At 52.8% G+C, this 19,469-nt stretch overlaps 1 protein-coding gene across 2 annotated transcripts in view; it reads right to left on the bottom strand.

Annotated features, from left to right (window-relative positions):
* Positions 1-19,469, bottom strand: part of ARHGEF2 (Rho/Rac guanine nucleotide exchange factor 2) — a 116,299-nt gene that overhangs the window by 20,783 nt on the left and 76,047 nt on the right. The gene's annotated exons all lie outside the window — the stretch shown is intronic.

The following is a 19,469-nucleotide window of genomic DNA, read 5'->3' as shown; positions in this document are numbered from 1 at the left end:
CCAAAGAGGATGGCTCTAGACTGTTCTCAGTGGTAGCAGATGACAGAACAAGGAGTGATGGTCTCAAGTTGCAGTGGGGGAGGTTTAGGTTGGATATTAGGAAAAACTTTTTCACTAGGAGTGTGGTGAAGCACTGGAATGGGCTCCCTAGGGAGGTGGTAAAATCTCCTTATTTAGAGGTTTTTAAGGTCAGGTCTGACAAAAGCCCTGGCTGGGATGATTTCGTTGAGGATTGGTCCTGCTTTGAGCAGGGGGTTGGACTAGATGACCTCTTGTGGTCCCTTCCAACCCTGATGTTGTATGATCTGGGCACACTCGATGTAGGCTCCAGCCACCCAGTCAGGCCTGAATTATGCTGGGGAGGCTGCAAACCCTGTAATCCCTACTCCAGCAGCAGGCACTGAAGCTGGGAAGCACGGGTCCCTAGAGGGCACATTGCCAGCTGGGGCAGGAGACTTGGTGCGTCTCCTGGGAAGCCTCTACCAGCTGCTAATGGATTCTCATGTGCAACTGACCCTTCCCACAAACAAGGGAGGGTGTCACTACCATCTGCACTCCCGGAGGGGTGGGGGTGAGGGGGCGGGCACTCCCCTTGCAATGCTTGGCACCAGGGGTGGCGATGGCTGCAATCTGCATCTCACCGTGCCAGGGCTTGGGGCTAGGCGAGTGCCACCTGGTCTGGAGAGGCCCCCAGCCCCTGCTGCCAAGCAACAAGCCTCCCCACCGCTGCAGGGGCTGGGCACCAGATGGTGAGCGAGACGGGCAGGGATTCAGGGCTCGCTCCAGACGGGTCCCCACTTGCCGAAGATGCACGTGATGGAGGCGCCGGGTGCTTTACAAGCCTTCGTGGCCAATGCCCCAGCTCAGATGGCCTGCGAGGTCTGTGCAGGGACAGGCCGCAGTGTAGTTGGGAGAGGCTATCAGGACCTTGGGGAGAGACTCACCCACCAACAAGCAAACCTAGCCCCCTTAACCCAGACCAGACACCTCTTGTCCCCTGCAAAGTTCACTGCCTTCCACGGGTCTGAATCTGGCCTACGGTCTGTACTGTAAAATAAGAGGCAAATAAGGACCTCTCGGGGAGGGGGTGTGGTGGACCGGGAGCCAGGACTCCTGGGTTCTCTGCCCAGTACCATCGCTGGGCAAGTCACTTCCCCCTCCCTGTGCCCTCTGTGACACAGGGACAAGAAGGTTGAGGTTAGATTAGTTTGGGGATAAGATTTACCCCAGAGCAGGAGGTTGGCATAAGCTCTCATGCCCCAGGCTTTCCCTGAAGGGTGTCTTAGGTACTGGGACTGATGCACTGGGTGGAACTGACTCTAGTGTTTATTAAGCACTTTCAAGGCCCTTGCAGAGGTTACAGTGGTTGAGGACAAATATCAAAACCCCTCTAAGTCCTTACTGAACAACAGAGGGAGAATTTAGATAAGCAGTTACCCCCCTGCAACAGCCAGGGAGAGTCTGTACACTGAGCGATTGGGATCCGAAAGGTGCAAGAGAAAAAAGTTTGCTGTTCTTCTATACGTTGCCAGTGACAAGCCACCATCTCTGGGGTGGGATGCAGCAGTGCTGAGTCACCCCAAGCAACACCCCAGCAGCGCTCTTCCTGACAAAGAGCACGTTCAACTGAAATGGCAGGGAGAATTTAGGGGGATGGGATGTTGCAGCATCACCAACCCCAAGCATTAAAAAATCATGAGTTAGCAGCGCCCCTCCCCCCCCCCCATGAGATTTTGTAACAAAACAAAAAACCTAAATGTTGGCTTCTTTCAACTGGTCTTCTGGTTTCTGAACCTTTCGGATTCACATTTTTAAACTTTTCTCTGCCACCACAAGCGCTAGAAATTATCTCTCTTTTAAATCAAAGTTGAGATTCACATGACTCCAGCAGCTGGGGCTTTACGCCAAAATACCCAGTACCATGAGAACTGGTAACAGCAGGAAAAAGACTTCAAATACAAATGTTTCCCCTGGGTTTCCAAATTCAGTTGGATTGGGAGAATTCCCAGCCAATTCTCCAGAGATTAGCTCTTTAACACAATTCCTAGAACAAATCAGATTCTTTCCACTTTGCCCTGCCTGTGATTTTTCGCTGAATGGATGGTCAATTATCCAGCCAATGATGCAATCCATGCCTCAAATGTTCAACTGTCCTCAGGAGCTGATGAGAGAAACAGACCTCGGCAACCTAACACCACTTCACCCAGGTTAAATTTCCAACTCGGCTAATTACTTTATGCCTCCATAAACTCCCCTTGTAGCTTCTAACAGCTTTTTTTAAACATTCTGTGCCAATCTGTCACATTGTTGTGTGCTGTTAACACTTGCCACATTCCACCCCAGAGGTGGCTGCATTTCAGTGGTGGCAAAAAAGTTCTCCCTGTGGGTGTCCTAAAGAGCTCTGGGATCCCTGGAGAGTAGTAATAGGCGATAAAAGCCATGAACCTGACCTACTCTAACTTTGGTAGGAAGAATGTGAAACTGACGTACCTCCGTGCCAGTCTGGGTCCAAAGCCATGCTTTATAGCAGCCAGGGGAGTTGGGGGCCCACCCAAACCATGGGCCAGCACTCTGTAAATGGAGAACTAACAGAGGCTCCTGCATGTGACTGGGTGAGATCACGGGCCAGCTGCGGCTATTGTGAAGTTAAGTCACAGATCCGGGCGTGCTGCTGGGCCTTTCCACGCCGCCAGCACCAGAAATACTACTGGCCACATCCTGGCCCTGCTTTGCCACCTCTCAGCTGAGCCGCTCAAACACAATACCCACAAGGAATTACGCCTTGTCACTGGGGAAGGGGCAGATAAGACACAGAAACACCAAGTCACCGGTCTACAGTCACACAGTGAGTCAGAGGCCAGTTCAGGAATACCTCAGATCTCCAGACTCTACGTCCCATGTTTTAAAACCACAAAACCATCCTCCCCTTCTCATTACTGGATAGTTACTATTCCCTTGTAATGTGGGAGTACGATTGCATCCCTTGTTCTGGGCAGCTGCAACCTTGAAGAGTTAGGTAACATTCCAAAAGAAGCAGATGGCAAATACAACCGAGTCTTTGATGTGAGGGGAACAGAGATTGCAAACAAACAAACAAAAAAAACAACCCTAAAACTCACACACCTCCCTTATAAAAATACAGGTCAGGGAAAAGATGCTTTTAAAAAAAAAAAAACCAACACCAGACACCCAAATTCTCCCAGGACAACAAAGTGGTGGTGGTAGGGGGAGTAATTAGAAGCAGGATGTTAAAGATCTTGTTAATGACAGAGCAGAGGGAAATCTTTTGTTAGGGGGTTGGGATGGGGAAGGGTCTGAGACAGCCGGGAGGCCTTGTCCCCCCTCCTTCCCCTTCCCACAGTCCTGGTTTAACTACACTGGTAGTTAAAGCTGTACAAACCCCTTAATGTGGATGAGTTCTATGGGCATACAGGTGTTTACAGGGATACGGCTATTCCCATAAGGGAAGAGGAATAAGCCGTTCTGGGACAAGGCACCTTTGCGCTGGTATAATTGCATGCAAACTGGTTGTACTGGTTCTAAGAAATCAAATGGCATCCAACTGCCCCTCAGAGACAATGCCGTGCTCAGGGGATCTGGGGCTCAACAGCTCCGGCACGCAGGGGCATCAAGGCGCACCTTGCATTTCTGCCCTCTGCAAAAGTCCCTGGCCACTGCCAGACCCGTGTCCAAGGGGCCTTCAGTGCATCCAGCTCAGGCCAGGAGTGGGCTGCTGCCTAGGCACCCGTTAGCCATCTCACTCATACACACCCACACACGGGCTTGATTTTAAGAGTATATTTTGCCTTGTGCGTACTGCACACACACAGATTTTAAACACATCACCTGGTCAGGGTCAAGTTTGGGGGCAGACTGTATGTGTGTGGGGGAGCCAAGGGCTAACCCCCCCCCCCATCAACAGACATGCATTACCATCACATCTTGCCTACACCAGGGTTTTAACACGGTCTAGCTAACCCCGCTTTCCTATCATAGACCTGGCCAATGGGCACGACCCCATTCAAAGCTGGGTTAAAATGCAGATTCATCTAAAGGAGCCCTGCCAGCCAGTGGAAACAGGCCCCAATTATCCACAAGCTGTGTAGCAAAACAAGGGCAAGGAGCCATCCTTTGCATCCGTATTGTGGTAGCACCTAGGGGTTCCAGCCGTGGATCAGGACCTGGGGGCGCTAGGCGCTGTACAGACACAACAAAAAGCCCCTGCCCTGTAGCGTTGAGTGTCCTTGGCATTGTACAGCCCCTAGCCCTACTGGATGGGGCCAGGGCCACCCACAGGATTCAGGGGGCCTGGGGTCTTCGGCGGTGGGTCCCGGGGCGGAAGGAGCCCCTGCCACGGGTCTTCGGGGCACTTCAGCGGCAGGTCCTGAAGCGGAAGGACACCCCCCCAACCCTCTGCTGCCGAATTGCCACCGAAGACCTGGAGCGGAAGCAGCTCCGGGCCCCACGAGAGTTTTCTGGGGTCCCCAGAGCGAGTGAAGGACCACGCTACAGGGCCCCCAAAAAGCTCTCGTGGGGGCCCCTACAGGGCCCAGGGCCTGGGGCAAATTGCTCCACTTGCCTCCTCCTCTGGGCAGCCCTGAGTGGAGCTACGATGCCGTAATATAGATCCAAACCCAACTCTGCAAATTTAGGGACTGATTTTTCCAAAAGGGGAGTTTGCAACTCAATGGGGGCTGGATGGCCAACTCCCTCAGGCCCTTCTGAAAAATCCCAACCTCCACTTAGGCAAGAAACGCCCCCATCTCGATTCCAATGGGCCCATCAGTAAAGGGTGCGGGTGTCAATCAGCTACCGGAGCGGAGCCAAGGGTCTAGGAGCGTTTGACTCCAGAACCTGTCCCCCAGTCAGGATCTGAAGCCGTTTCACTTACACTTTACAGAGCTTTGCCCAGCCCCCTTTAAGGACCAAATGCATCCAATCACTAACGTCCCAGGGAGCGACTGTGTCTGCTGCACCATAACCCCCTCGTTGGGGTGGGAGCGGGCAGCGACTGATCACACGCTCAGGCAGGTATAAAGCTGCTGTCCCAGGGCGAGTGGATCAATGCACAGCGCAGAACAAAAGCTCCGTATTCAGTGCCCTGGAGCCTGAGGGTGCCGGCACAGTTCCCTGGCTAAGCCTCAGCGGGGAAGGGGAACGCCTAAGGAGTATAACCAGGAACTAACACAACAAAGCAAAGGATTGGAGACGATTCCTAACAGCAAAAATCTATTAGGCACCCAAAAGCCTGGTGGTGAGGATGCCAGCCTTGGGAGTCCCGGGTTTAATCCCCTGCCTCAGTTTCCCCAGCTGCCGCTGCCTCACAGGAGGGCTGTGAGGTGCTCAGATACTACAGTGTTTGGGGTTAGATAAGGAGTTTTGATACATTTTCCCCTGCACAAGCTTTGGGCTGGCTCCCTGTGGCTCTTCCCTCAGCCATCCAGTCTGCATGACTTGCTATTTGAGAACGATGGAAACATGGATCACAAGAATCCAGAGAGAGAGCACAGCATACTCCTCTCCTCTGCAAAGCACCATCTCCACCAAGCACAAACTGGCTGCTGCCTCCATCAGGCCCCTAGAAAGGGGCAAACATGCAACAGGGCATCATAAAGGGGGCAGAACTGGCCCCCTGAGAATCTCCACCCCTTTACCCAGGGGTCTTCCCAGCCAGAATGCAATAGTGTCAGGGCTCTGCTCCTGCTCTGCCTCCAGCGTCATGGGTGTGGGAGGGGTGCACTGTTCTGCTGTCCCTGCTTGCCTGGGGGCAGAGCCCAAGTGACGACAGCCCCTGGGGCTGCTCTAATTTACACCAACGCTGGGCAAGACTCTGCACGGCCCCCACATACAGGTAGTGCAAAGAAGGCATCGAGTGGCCTTACGCCCCAAGTGCCAGCACGGGAGAACAGCCCCATGGCCCCACTCATAAGAACGGCCGTACTGGGTCAGACCAAAGGTCCATCTAGCCCAGTATCCTGTCTACTGACAGTGGCCAATGCCAGGTGCCCCAGAGGGAGTGAACCTAACAGGCAATGATCAAGTGATCTCTCTCCTACCATCCATCTCCACCCTCTGACAAACAGACGCTAGGGACACCATTCCTTACCCATCCTGGCTAATAACCATTAATGGACTTAACCTCCATGTATTTATCCAGTTCTCTTTTAAATGCTGTTATAATCCTAGCCTTCACAGCCTCCTTAGGTAGGAGTTCCACAAGCTGACTGTGCACTGTGTGAAGAAGAACTTCCTTTTATTTGTTTTAAACCTGCTGCCTATTAATTTCATTTGGTGACCCCTAGTTCTTGTATTATGGGAATAAGTAAATAACTTTTCCTTATCTACTCTCTCCACAGCACTCATAATTTTATATACCTCTATCATGTCCCCCTAAGTCTCCTCTTTTCCATGATGAAAAGTCCTAGCCTCTTTAATCTCTCCTCATATGGGACCCTCTCCAAACCCCTAATCATTTTAGTTGCCCTTCTCTGAACCTTTTCTAACGCCAGTAGATATTTTTTGAGATGAGGCGACCACATCTGTATGCAGTATTCAAGATGTGGATGTACCATCGATTTATATAAGGGCAATATTGCCCTTATATATAATATATCCAGCTATGCAGGCCAGTAGTCGGATAAACTAACCCAAAGTGTAAGCAACACATGAGCACCCGGTTCCTGTGCCAGCCGGGTCAGACACTGCAGTCTGCTGATCAAGGGGAGGAAATGAAGTCATGCTCTGCATTTTTAAGAAGAAAAATATTGTTTTAGAGATTGGCGAGCCAGCTCTTGTGCAACTCAAAAGCAGGGGAGGGGGGCAGGGGAGAGAAACAAAACAAGTGAGAAACCTGGTATTTAGGCGTTCCCACTAGCAAGCCCCGGTCCCAATCCACTTCTCACAGCCCATGGCTCTGAACACCACTCGGCCTCACTCCTCTTTGAAGGGCGGCCGAGGTTCTGAGCGAAAGGATCATCGCAGGCCGGCTGGGAGAGTCAGTCTAAAAATCGGTTTATCGCCGAGAAGCTGCCAGGGCCCTGTGAGTAGATGGGTGATGGGATTGGGGCCCCGCTGCGCGCACAAGCCCTGCCCGGAAGGGTTTACAGTTGGAGACAGGCAAGGCAGCCTTGGCAGAGCTGAGGAACTGCGGCCCAGAGAGTTGAATGGATTTGCCCAGGGGAGCCTGTGCTTTAACCCACAGGACCTGCCTCTCTTCCCAGCCTGTAGCGTCTGAGATGATAGGTACCAGCTCCGAAGGGCTCAGCAGTTTGGGCCTCGCAGGATCAAGCCCCAGGCTTTTATTATTGTCAATTTTACTTTCCAGCAATTACCCACTTTTTAACAGAGCCAGTCCAGACAGCCAGGCTCCCACAGCAACAATTTTTCCATGTTTCTCTCGACCTGCAACACACTACGTTCATTCACTCATGTTGCCCCCTGGTGGCTGGTCCACAGAGAGGATAAAGGACCTACTTCTACAGCCAGTTAGGGGAGCTCCTGTTTATCTGAAGCACTAGAGGCCTGGCAGAATTAGACTAGCCTCGGCTTTGTGACTTCTCTAGTAATACATTGTAAATCCAGGCCCGGGGATGTTATCCCCCCAGGGCTGCACGCACAATAGAAAAACGTCCATCGACTCCCTTTGGCACAGGGGTGGGAGCGGGCACACGGCTTTGCCAGTCAGTGGCATGTCTGCGGGCTGTCATGGCAGGAACTCAAAGCTGCCCGGCCCTCTTGTTTCTAGCTCAAACCCGTACAAAGTAGCCAAGAAGGGCAAGTAAAGGCTGGAGGCGAAGCAGCTGCCTAGGAGAGATGTTACTTCAGCGAATGAGCGACTGGAGGAGCCAGAGCTGCTCTTTAGTCTGATTTGGCAGCTGTTTCAGGAAATGAGCTCAGATCAGCTGTTGCAATGCTACAATTGCAGCGCTGTAGCAAGGACATTTGGGTGTGGTGGGGGGGGCGGGACTGCTGGGTCTGCTGCCCCTCTGTAACAAAGGGCACGTCTACACTGCACTTAGACACCCCTGGCTGGCCCGTGCTGGCTGACTCAGGCTCAGGCTCAAGCAGCTGTTTAACTGCAGTGAAGACATCAGCCCAAGGTCTGGGACCCTCCCACTTTGCAGCCCTAGTGTCTACACCGCAATTAAACAGCCCCTTAGCTGAGCCAGCCGGCATGGGGCAGCCGCGGGTTTTCAGCTGCACGGTAGACATGCCCAACGGTGAAGCTGCAGCAGACAGTACCCCAAAAATTCCTCTGCGGGGGGCGTGGGAGCACAGCATCCATTAGAATCTCTTGCCCTCAGACAACACCTTTAAGCAGCCCCTAGGCATCCTGATGCCCCCCCAAATGACTGCAGTCACCTCTGGGGAGGAACACAGCAGCTGTTTCACAGCACCCCGGGGGCGACATGTCGCAGTTTAGCATGGGAGAGTGAAAAATGCTGCCAACAATTTGAGGAGAGGAATGTAACAGGCCAGAGGACAGGAAACCTGGGCTAAGACCCCTATGTTGTGAGAGGCACCAGGGATTAATTGTGCCAGGGATGCGACTGTGACTCGCTAAGTGCACGTGCAGGGCCTAGCGCAACAGGTTCCTGATCTTAATTAGGGCTGCTGTGTGCTACTGTAATACAAATAACAGGGCGCACACACCTTTGTCTCACTCCATATTTCCAACACAGTCAGGTCTGCAGACTCAAGCAGAAGACAGTTTCTCAGATCTCATGGGGGTGGGGATGGTCGTACAATATATTGGAGAATCTTTTTTTTACTAAGGATTATGCAAGAGGCAGAAGAAAGCTAGCAGGGGTTTTTATATATCAGCACAAGGCATTTTAATACAATGGCACCTGCAGCAAGCCTGAGCCCGCAATGGCCTTTCCCTGCAAAGTCACTTTCCAGCCTCTCACATTAAATTACATTTGAATGGCCCTGTAAAAAAGCCAAAACAAACAGAGCTTGCCACCCGGAGGGGTGTTTGGAGAAAAGCAATGGTGAAGCATCCTGAATTAGCTACCAGCAGCACACAACTGCTCTGGGGAAAACATCATATGGCAGAGATGATAAGCAGAGCCCAGGAACAACTGCTCTTCCGGAGGGGAACTTGCAGAGATGAGGCAGCAGATCTAAACCTCAGTTACTACAGAAAGGGAAGCCACATGTTCTACGGGCAGAAGAGGAAAGGGGGGCAGCATGTGGGCTGGAAAGTCAAGCCAGGCATGAACAAGGACCAACTTTTCTCTCTCTGTACAGCTCCTAGCACTTCAGCTCTCAATCCTTGGCTGAAGCACCGATGGGCTACTACAATGTAAATCAGCCAACTGCAGGTATTCACCACCAGGGGGAGTCGGCCTAGAGAGGGCCCTGAGAGTGGTACTCTCCCAAACCCCGCCCACAACCTAAGCTCCACCCACTCGTGACACCATAGGGAGGTCTCATTGGGTGATCAGCCCAGCAGTGGAATACAGTAGTTAACAAGGGCGGTGCAAGTCACAGCAGTGTAGACAGGCAGAGTTCCCGCCCCGCTCTGAACAGGTGCAGGATAAAGTCCAGGTGCTCCCACACCCTCTGCAAGTCTGGCTTTTAAACTATAATTCAGCCTCACCTATGTTCCTGGGCTTGGCCTTTCCTAGGGTTTTCCCTGGAGGACCCTTCTGTCCCAGACTGTAGTTCTCTCTGCCCCTAAGAAGGGTTGGGACCTCTGTGATGTCCCAGGTGAAGCTAACCGAACCCCCCGCTAGGTTGCAGAGTGAACATGCTACCAAGATGAACGGGGCCGTTCACATCCTTCCGAGTTACTGTTTCAGGCTCTCTGCAGACCCAGGCAGACATCACTGCGTCAGTTACCCTGGTGTCACAGGAAGGTTAGAGAGTTAATGGAAGCTTCCCTCTATGCCCTCCATGGGGGAGGTGGGGAGAGCAAACGTTCTAAGGCTCACACAGACACAGATCCAACTAGTTCACCAACACTTCCGCCAAATGCTGGTGTTAAAAATGAACTTGTGTTCAGAGGCACCTCCTTCCCTGTCTGTCTGTCTCTCTCTCTCTCTCTATCTCACACACACACACCCCCCGCGTGCGCACTCTCCTTGCTGTGTCAAGCCAAGGGATCTCAGTGGTTTCCTGAGGCACAAGGATGTTGAAACCATTTGCAAAACTAAAATGAAAGCCCTTTGCGAGCTGCTGACTTGATCGGCAGAAGGGCCGGGTGGGGAGTGACACTGCACAATCTGACCTGAACCAATACCACAGAGTCACCTCGTGAGAGCCAGAATCGAGGGAGGACCCTGGGAGACCTCCTGCCTGCAGAGGGAGAACGGCTCATCGCACAGTTCCCTCTTTATAACCGAACAACTTAGGTAATCGGTCGCTGTGTTCTTCCTGCAAACAGCCCTGCTCCACAGACACCAGATTAGTTACCCCACTAGGGCCCAGGCCTCTCAGCTTCCTGGACAACCTCTTTCGGGCAGGACCCTGTCCCAGTACTTCTGTACTCCAGGAGTCTCCGCGCAGGAGTGTGAGGAGAGACACCCACAGATGATCAGTCACAATGTATAAAGGACTAGAGCACCATGGGCATAGGCCAGGCTCCATCCCCGCTCCCGGAAAAAAAAGGATCAATTTCAGCAACATCAGAGGAGTCACATATTAGCCATGGCTGAACCTCAGATGACATGTCAGCATGCTGTCACACAGTTGTTACCCACATGGATGTGAGTAGCCTAGTGGTTAGAGCACTAGACTGGGACTCAGGACACCCAGATTCTATTCCCCATTTTGCCACTGGCCCCAGGAGTGACTCTGGGCAAGTCAGTTTCCCCTCTCTGTGCCTCAGTTTCCCCATGATACTAACTAACCCCCTTTGTAAAGCAGTCTCAGATCTGTGGCTGAGAAGAGCTAGGGGTTATTACAACATGACTGTAAACAGTTATTTCACCCAGTACTAACTGGCAGCCAATGCTAAGGGCAGAATCTATACAAGTTTCACCCAGATTGGATGTGTGGACACACTCATTTAGTTTACACTAGTTCCTGATCGACTTAAATAAGTCCGGTTTAAACTGAAGTCAGAGCATCTACCCAGAGGTTTGCACTGATTTAAATTCACGCAACTGTCTCATGCAGGCACACCGCCACTAGGCACTGCAGAAAAACCCACCACTGTGCAGGATAGGAAGCAGAGTCCTGTGGGCTGTATAGAGACTGGGATTGGCTCAGTTTCCATTGGTTTCCCGTAAGATCTGGGGCCTTCCTCCCCCAGGTCTCTTGAATCATTCTGGCAGGGATTTTAAAACTGGAATCGGGCCAGGACACTAGATCCGACTTCCCTTCCATTGCAAAAAGCACCAGGAGACACAACTACCTTGAGAAGCCAGAACCGTGCTTCGACGACCAGGCTGGTATCAGCCTTTCAAGGAGGATGGTGGAGAAGGTTCAGAGGAGGGCCACAAGAATGATTAAAGGGTTAGAAGACAGGCCTTACCGCAATAGACTCAATCTATTTATGCTTAACAAAGAGACGATGAAGGGGTGACATGATCAGTCTACAAAGGGGAGGGTAAGTGAGCACTGGAACAATTTACCAAGGGTCCTGGCAGATTCTCCCATCACTGACCATTTTTAATGCAAGGTTGGATGTTTTTCTAAACGATCTGCTCTAGGAATTGTTTGGGGGAAATTCTCTGGCCTGTGTCATCCAGATGATCAGACTAGATCAGCGGTTCTCAAACGGTGGGTCGCGACATGGAGTCGCCACGGTTGGAGTTAGACTTTCCGGGGTCCAGGCTGAAGCCTGAGACCTACTATCAGGGAATGAATCCGAAGCCTGAGGGCTTCAGTCCTGGGTGGCAGCCGTCAGGTTACAGGCCTCCTGCCTGGGGCTGAAGCCCTCCGTCTTCAGCTTTGGCTCCTCCTGTCCAGTGGGGTTCGGGCAGGCTCAGGCTTCTGTCCTCCCACCTGGGGTCGTGTGGTAATTTTTGTTGTCAGAAGGGGGTTGTGGTGCAATGAAGTTGAAGAACCCCTGGCCAAGATGACCACAATGGACCCTTCTGGCCTTAGAGTCTATGAAGCTACATCCCCTCTCAGAAGTTGACACTTCTCTTCCACACAGCTGGACATGGATGGCATCACCACCTGATACACGGGCATCACTTTCTACACCATTGCTCACTCTACACAGGTCTCCTGTCTCAGTACCAGCCAAGCCTGATCCTATGTAGCAAGATCTAATGAATCACGACTGGGGGAGCAGACGAACCTCCACTAAGCTGGAGGTCAGGGATAGGAACGCTGCCCTAGATCCCACGGGCCAGATGCCATATTGCTACACAAAGTCGTGGGACCTACCATGGCTTCACATCAGCTGAGAATCATGAACTTTCTGTGTATGCGGGAAAAGGCGGAGTCTGAAGAACACAATCAAGCAGTTTGGCTAGACAATGCCCAGGCTGGCCCCCCGGGGCTGTTCACTTCCATAAATACAATGAGATCAAAGCAGGGGAAATGGCCTAAAACTAACCGGACTGCATCCCAGCTAGGAAATAACAACATTTCACAGGCCACTGGGAGAGGGAGTCTGACCTGAGATAAGAGGGAGGAAACCTGCATTGAAGATTTTCCAAAGGGGGTTTGAGATTTTGGGTACCCACCTTGAGATGCCCCGAATGCGCTAGATTTTGGGAGAACTGGTGCTCAGCGCTTTCCAAGAGCCAGGCCCCTCTCAAGTCGGGCTTCCCAAAAATCACGAGTCCCTTTCGAAACTCACGGCCCGAGTTCTGATCCAGTGTTACCCCTCTTAGGACCTGATCATCAACTTCACTGAGGACTCCCTTGCACCACTCTGGCAGCGTAAGGTGGCCGTCAAGAAGGTGCCAGTGTCATTTATGCCATTTACACAGCCGGAGTGATTTAGAGAGTCCAGACTGCGGACAAGAACCAGGCCTTGTGTTCAGGGGTTCATTAGACTATAAACTATTTGGGGCAGGGGCCATTTCATATAAACATCAGTGGGGCCTAGTGGTCGGAGCACTTGACTGGGACTCCAAAGACCTGGGTTCTATTCCCAGATCTCCTCCCAGGTGACCTTAGGCAAGTCACTTCTCCTCTCCGTGCCTCAGTTTCCCCAACTGTAAGATAGGGATCACAATCCTAAAATGCATTGAGATCTACTGATGAAAAGCCTCAAAAAGGAGGTAGGGGCTGTGGTGGGTTTTCAGCCCCAAGCAGAACAGGCCTGTAGGCACCACCCCAAGCCAGGTTTTTTAAAAAAGTGTGAACTGTTGCACTCAAAAGCCATAAAATTAAATGCAAAGGCGGTCCTCATCACGCACCAGGAGAGGAGGAAGGATGGCAGAAAACACCACATGACAGCCCGTCTCATCCCATCTGCTGTAGCCAGAGCTGCTGCCAGCACGTCAGCCCATGTGGAACGGGCAATATTGATCGGGAATGGCCTCGAGCAGTGACGCGGGTTTCACTGCCTACGCATGGGACAGTCTCCTCTCTCAGTGCCTAGAAATGCACAAGCCAGGCTGGCAGGATCTGCCCATTGAACCACACCCACTGAAACACCACCCTCTGCTCTCGGAGCCACCCAGCAGCTCAGTAAAAGGAAGGGTGGGCTTGTGGGTAAGGCGGTGGGTTAAAACTCAGGAGATCTCTGGGCCTCAGCTTCCCGTTTCACAGATGGGGGAAAAGAAGCCTCTCTTTGTCTGTCTTGCCTATTTTGACTCTCAGCTCTTTGGGGTAGGGTCTGTCACTCACTGTGCATATACAGCACCTAGCGCCAGGAGGCCCTGCTCTCTTTTGGGGCCTCTAAGCTCTGCTCTAAATAAAAAAAATCGTCATCAGACTTGATGGGCCATGCAGCCCAGTCTCCCGGGCCTGACAGTGACCAGCACCTGCCACTTTGGAGGAAGACGCAAGAATCCTGCAGCTCCACAATAACCTGCCCCTGGGAAACATTTCCTCCTGACCCTATCGGAGGTTGCTCTGTGCCCTGAAGCATGAGAGTTTATAGCCCTGCTTGCTTATAGCCACATGCCCATAGCATCCACAGCTGTCTTTTCCCATTTCATATACATGAGCCGACCCAGCTAGGGGACAGCAAGCTGCAGTCTATCCTACCAGCAGTAGCAGAATCAAGGGAATGCCAAGCACGCTTCCATTGCTACCACTGGGACACCCAGCCAGTTTGGCAGATCCAGGGCAGAGCCGGTGGCTCGTCACGTGACCTGTGACTGCTGGAAACATTTCCAGCCAAGCCACTTTTCTGACTGTCAGGCAACAGATTTGCAATGCGATGGATGCAGGGAGGTGCTAAGGGGTCGACAGAGAGCAGACCTTCCCCTCCCCATCCCCATGCCATGAGGCCGGGATCCTGGAGCAGGGCGGGGAACGAGAACTCCATTTCTCTTCCCACGGGTGAGATCCTCTCTGAAGGGCGACGAAAGCTGTTTACCCCAGAGCTGGCAGCTGCTTTGCAGACAGATGTTGCAGACACAAGGCCCCGATTGAGCCCGCAGCCACGGCAGCTGTTGAGAAGGCTGGGAACAGCTGTGACTGTGGGACTCTGGACGGGATTCGGGGAGCGGCCCCCACCCAGCTAAAACTGAAGTCACCAGCCCTTCTCCCAGGGGGCTTGTTCAGCTCCTGTTTTATAACAAGGCTACAATCCCAGTCTAGATTCAGCTCCCAAATCGCCTCTTCCCTTCCCACCTGGCACGGTTAGGTGTTGCTCCCATCAGGCCCGGTGTTCGTGAGACAGTTGCACCAGTTTAAACCGACGCACCAGGGAGCTCGCAGCGAGAAGCTGCTGCAGCCTTGGGGATTTGGGGGGGACCAGACAGGCGGCCCTGGCTCCACCCGTCCCGGCCGGGGCAGACTAGACTGGAGGAGGTGCAGACACAGAACATACTAGATGCCCAGTGACCAGATGCCGGATGGACTCCAGCAATGGATGGGAATGACAGAGAACAATAGCTGCTGCCGCTCCATGCGTTTATTTATTAACAGCCACAGAGTCTCTCTGACCAATGGGGAGAGGGGGGAGCAGGTATCTGCAAACATTCCTGCCCAGCCGCACAGCTACAGCCCGTCTGCTCTTTCTTGGCACAGAGGAGCTGGATCTGTACTGGCCGGTTATACGTTAACCCGGCACGGCTTGGGGGGTGGGGGTGAGAATTTAAAGCAGGACCCGGAATCCAGCCTAGGGTGGTAACAATCAGGGATTGGCAGCGCAGGCTAGCGGGGAGGGCGCCGGGCTAGGAGTCGGGATTCTCAGCTCTGCCGTTGACCTGCTCCGTGATCTTGGGAGAGTCTCTTTTCCCTCTTTGCGCTTCCCCTGGCTTTGACTGCCTCATCTCTTTACACCTTCCGCTCTGGGGCTGGGAGACGGCCTCTCAGCGCCTGGCAAAGCAGAGGTTCGATCTCAGCTGGGTCCTCTAAACGCTACCCTGGCCATCAAGGGATGAGATTTTCCAAAGGAGCTTCATGGCTCTCGGCCCCCAGCTCCCTCTGAAATGCAAACCCTCGGCTCGGACCCACCAAGCTCCTTTCCCGTAGGGCAAAGCATGCACATGCGGTAACCAGGCAGCAGAAAGGGAGAACGCCCCATACAGCCGCCTTTAACCCTTTTGGGTCAGGGCAAATCTGCAGCCGCAGGCCGGCAATGGGGAAGCTTGCTTTGCCGTTGCTCAGGGAGGATAGCCAGACAGAGGGCGTCAATCTGTCGCCAGCCCTGATTTTGCTTCGGAGGTGAAACAGAAGCCGGGTGGGAGTCACACCTGAAAGCGGAGTGGGGAGGGATTCCTTCCACTGGGTGACTCAGTGCGTTATCCGCAGGGAAGCCGTTCCATCTCCTCCCCCGCCCGCCCGCCGGAGAACCCGACAGGAAACGAACAACGTTCCGTACATCTGTACCGTTCAGCAGGCAGCCAGGAGGGAATACCGGGAGTGCTCTGGCCTCCTCCACACTAAGTCCCATGAGGCTGCAGGGCCGGCGAGCCTCAGGAACCCTGTGCAAAGCCAGGTAACACTCGGGACAGGAGGGCCTGCAGGAGGCAGGTTATAGGGACTGGCCGCGCTGGGGGCTGGGCATGGGACCTCCTTATATGCACATGGCTTCTCAGAGATAAGCCCAAGTCTCCAACGGGTTGCTGGTAGCTCGTTCTCTATATTGTGGTAGCACCAGTCATGGATTAGGACCTCACGGCGCTCGATGCCGTACAAAGAGAACTAAGAGACAGTCCCTGTCCCATAGCGCTTCCGAACCGCGAACAGACCTCTTTCCAGGCACACCTACAATAACAATCCAGAGCTTGTATTTACGCCCCTTCGCCATCTTCCATCCCAGCGCACTGCAGTTACGGCATTGCTCGCCACCAAAGTGCGTCCACCTCTGGGGCGCAACGTGGCAGCTGGTTGGCAGCCACACAGCAGCATCCTTAGGTGCGTTTGGACAGGAAGAAGGCATCCAATTGAAACTGCAGGGCAGAGGAGGAACGCTGGAGTCAGATGAATGGAGCGAGATGAGCTAGAATTTGGCCAGACCCCTGGGGCTAGCATCTCTTCTCTTGTGTAGGGGAATCTTTAAATGATCAGCCTAAGTTTTAACATCTCCTTAAAAAAACAAAGGAGCAAGATCCAAACACAAGCAAGCAGTAGGGCTGCAATCAACAGCTGCCCAGATACCACAGAATAGGTTAACTTCTATAGGCATGGCCCACGGGATAACAGGAGGTGGCAAAGCCATCCCGGGAGAGTTACATACGAATTTCCCTGGTCCATGGGAATCTGCTTTCCTCAAACTCACTCAGCTTTGATCCTGCAGCGGCAGGAAGGAAACACGCAGGGCTGATGCAATGGCTAGCTGTCCCCGTGGCATCCCAGCCGCCTCCCATCAGAAAGGGACAGCCAAACCCCAAAACCCTGAGACATCCCAACTGCATACAGCGTGCACTCTCTCACTTGATAGCCAAGATGCATGCACACAAGATCTGAACCACTGCACACACATTAGCCTGTCCCCTGTACCACAAAAATCAACACAAGGACAGAACTCTGCCCTCAGACCCACCTGGGTGTAGCCCCATCCCCTGAACGGAGCAAGAGAGCGGATCAGACCACAGGGTCGGCGGCGGGACTCCAAGTCACTAGCACATCCACCATGCCAAACCCGAGGGATGGGACGGTCCAGACCAACTCCCTCACTCAGCCATCTAGGGTTTAGCATCTCTGATGAAAGGGCTGGAGGACAGGGCAAAGAGGAAAGCAGAGTCTAGCCACCAAGCCCAGAGACTGAAAGAGAGAGAATTAAGTATTTAAACAGGCTGATTAAGGAGTCAATGGGAGACAGCACCGCTGGAAATCAAGCCACTGGGAACAACCCTGCATCTCCAGTGACCTATTCGTCTCTTATTTCTCATTCACCTAAATCCTCCAAGAACACTTGTTGCAACCTTAGCGGGTAATCACCCCCATTCCAGAGCATCGGCCAGGCAGCGGGTGGGGGATTTCCCACCATGCATTGCACAGCTCCGTGCAGCCATTTACGGCGTCCTCCGATGCAGGTATTGGCAACGGGATCCCAGGCTGAAATAACCCCTACTCCGCACAGACAAGCCCTGAGCTGCTTTCGAAAATGGGACTTTGGCTTCAAAGTCAAGTCGGTGCTTTTGAAAATTGTATCCAGCGACTAGAGAGATCTGGAAACACCGAGGATGGTAGGAACTAGGCATGAGAGATGAAGCTAAGGGAAGAAGCAGTGATAGCTACATTGCTCAGGGTCTTTACAACCAGCCTGGACAAACACATATTTATCTGGCTCCCACCACCAGAGTATCTGAGCACCTCTCCATATTTAATGTATTTATCCTCTCCCTATGTGGCAAGGCAGAGCTATTATCCCCATTGTACAGATGGGAAAACTGAGGCACAGAGAAGCTAAGTGACTTGCCCAAGGTCACACAGGGAGCAAGGAATTGAACCCAGGTCTTCCAAGTCCCCAGCTAGTCTTCCTTGGCAAAGAGTGTGTGCTGTAGGGAACAATCCTGTGCTGGCTGGAAGCTGGATTGGGAGCACTGAGACGTTTTAAACTCAATGAGGAAGAAACTGCAGCTTCTGACTGAAATCTCTGCTCCCTCTCCCCACACGCTGAGATCGAAAGGCATTGTGTTAATGAGACACAGCGAGGAGATGGAATTTCATTCTCGCTCCCGGCCACAGCTGGGATTTGCCTGCTGGCTGGAGTCCGGGCAGGCCCTGTATGCACAGAGCCACACGTTTTATTTATAAGCCATCCCATACATCAACTATGGGAATGATCCTTTCAGGAACAGCTAAACCCGGCCATAATACAGGGAAGGCAAAACCCACCCCCAGCCACAGGACCTCCCGCTCATCCACGGTGCTCTGACCCGACCACACACGCAGGCACTAGCCTGTCCTTGAGGATTTGGAGAACGAGCCATTGCACGATCCTTCAATTGAACTTCGAGTCAGATCCCCAGCTGGGGTAGATCGAGGCAGCTCCACTGGAGTCAATGGGCCAGACACCCTTCCCACTGGTGTATATCGGTTTCATGCCAGCGACTCCAGCTGAATCATGTCTACACTAGCAGCGCATTACTGGTATAGCTGTACTGGAGTATTGTACTTAGGGTGGATGCAGCTGTACATCTAGTGAAACCACCTCCCAGGAGCGAAAAGTTACACCGGTAAAAGCACAGCTTCGCTAGTACAACCGCGTCTACACTGGGTGCTTGCGCCGGCAGAGCTCTGTCCATCAGACATCACCCCCTGACAGACACACCTGGGCCGGCAGACAGCTGTAGTGCAGCCATAACTGACCTCGCCCAGGCTTACTCCTGCGGAAGAATCTCACCGCTGGAGCAAAGATTTTCACATACTGCATCTTGCACCTTCCCCATGTGGCCGATCAAAAAGAAAATCGACTAACAAGGCAGAACTGGGGAGCTTCCCCCAACGATTCACGTATCTGGAGCAATTCTGGTGTAAAGAACAGTGCTAGGTCCCCAAGACACAGAGAGCACACGACCTACTCAGTTGACCGGGCAATGCAGTGAACTGGAGTAATTAATACACCAAACCCTCCTGGAGCCAGATCAGGACCGTGTGTACAACTAAGGTGCATAGAAGAAGGCAATGCAATTCAACCGAGCATATCCATCACAGTCTGTCTCCTCGGTGCCCTAAAATCTCTCCCCCTTCCTGCACCGGGAATCCCATTGAACACCACTGTCTTGTGCAAGTCACAAAACATGTCTACAGGCAACGTGGGGCTTTATGGCCCCCTATGGACAGCACACTCCTGCATCCTGATATAGTTGTGCAAACAGAGAAGCATCCTCTCTCATTCGAACACCGATCCTCTTGTTCTCCATCAACCCAGTTAAGCCCTTCCATGGTTAGTAGTCAGGGGTGTACCGGGCCAGCCACCTGATGCTGCGGGA

Source organism: Chelonoidis abingdonii, chromosome 11 (genome assembly GCF_003597395.2).
Source record: "Chelonoidis abingdonii isolate Lonesome George chromosome 11, CheloAbing_2.0, whole genome shotgun sequence".
Taxonomy (NCBI): domain Eukaryota; kingdom Metazoa; phylum Chordata; order Testudines; family Testudinidae; genus Chelonoidis; species Chelonoidis abingdonii.
This window is presented reverse-complemented; position numbering and strand designations above follow the sequence as displayed.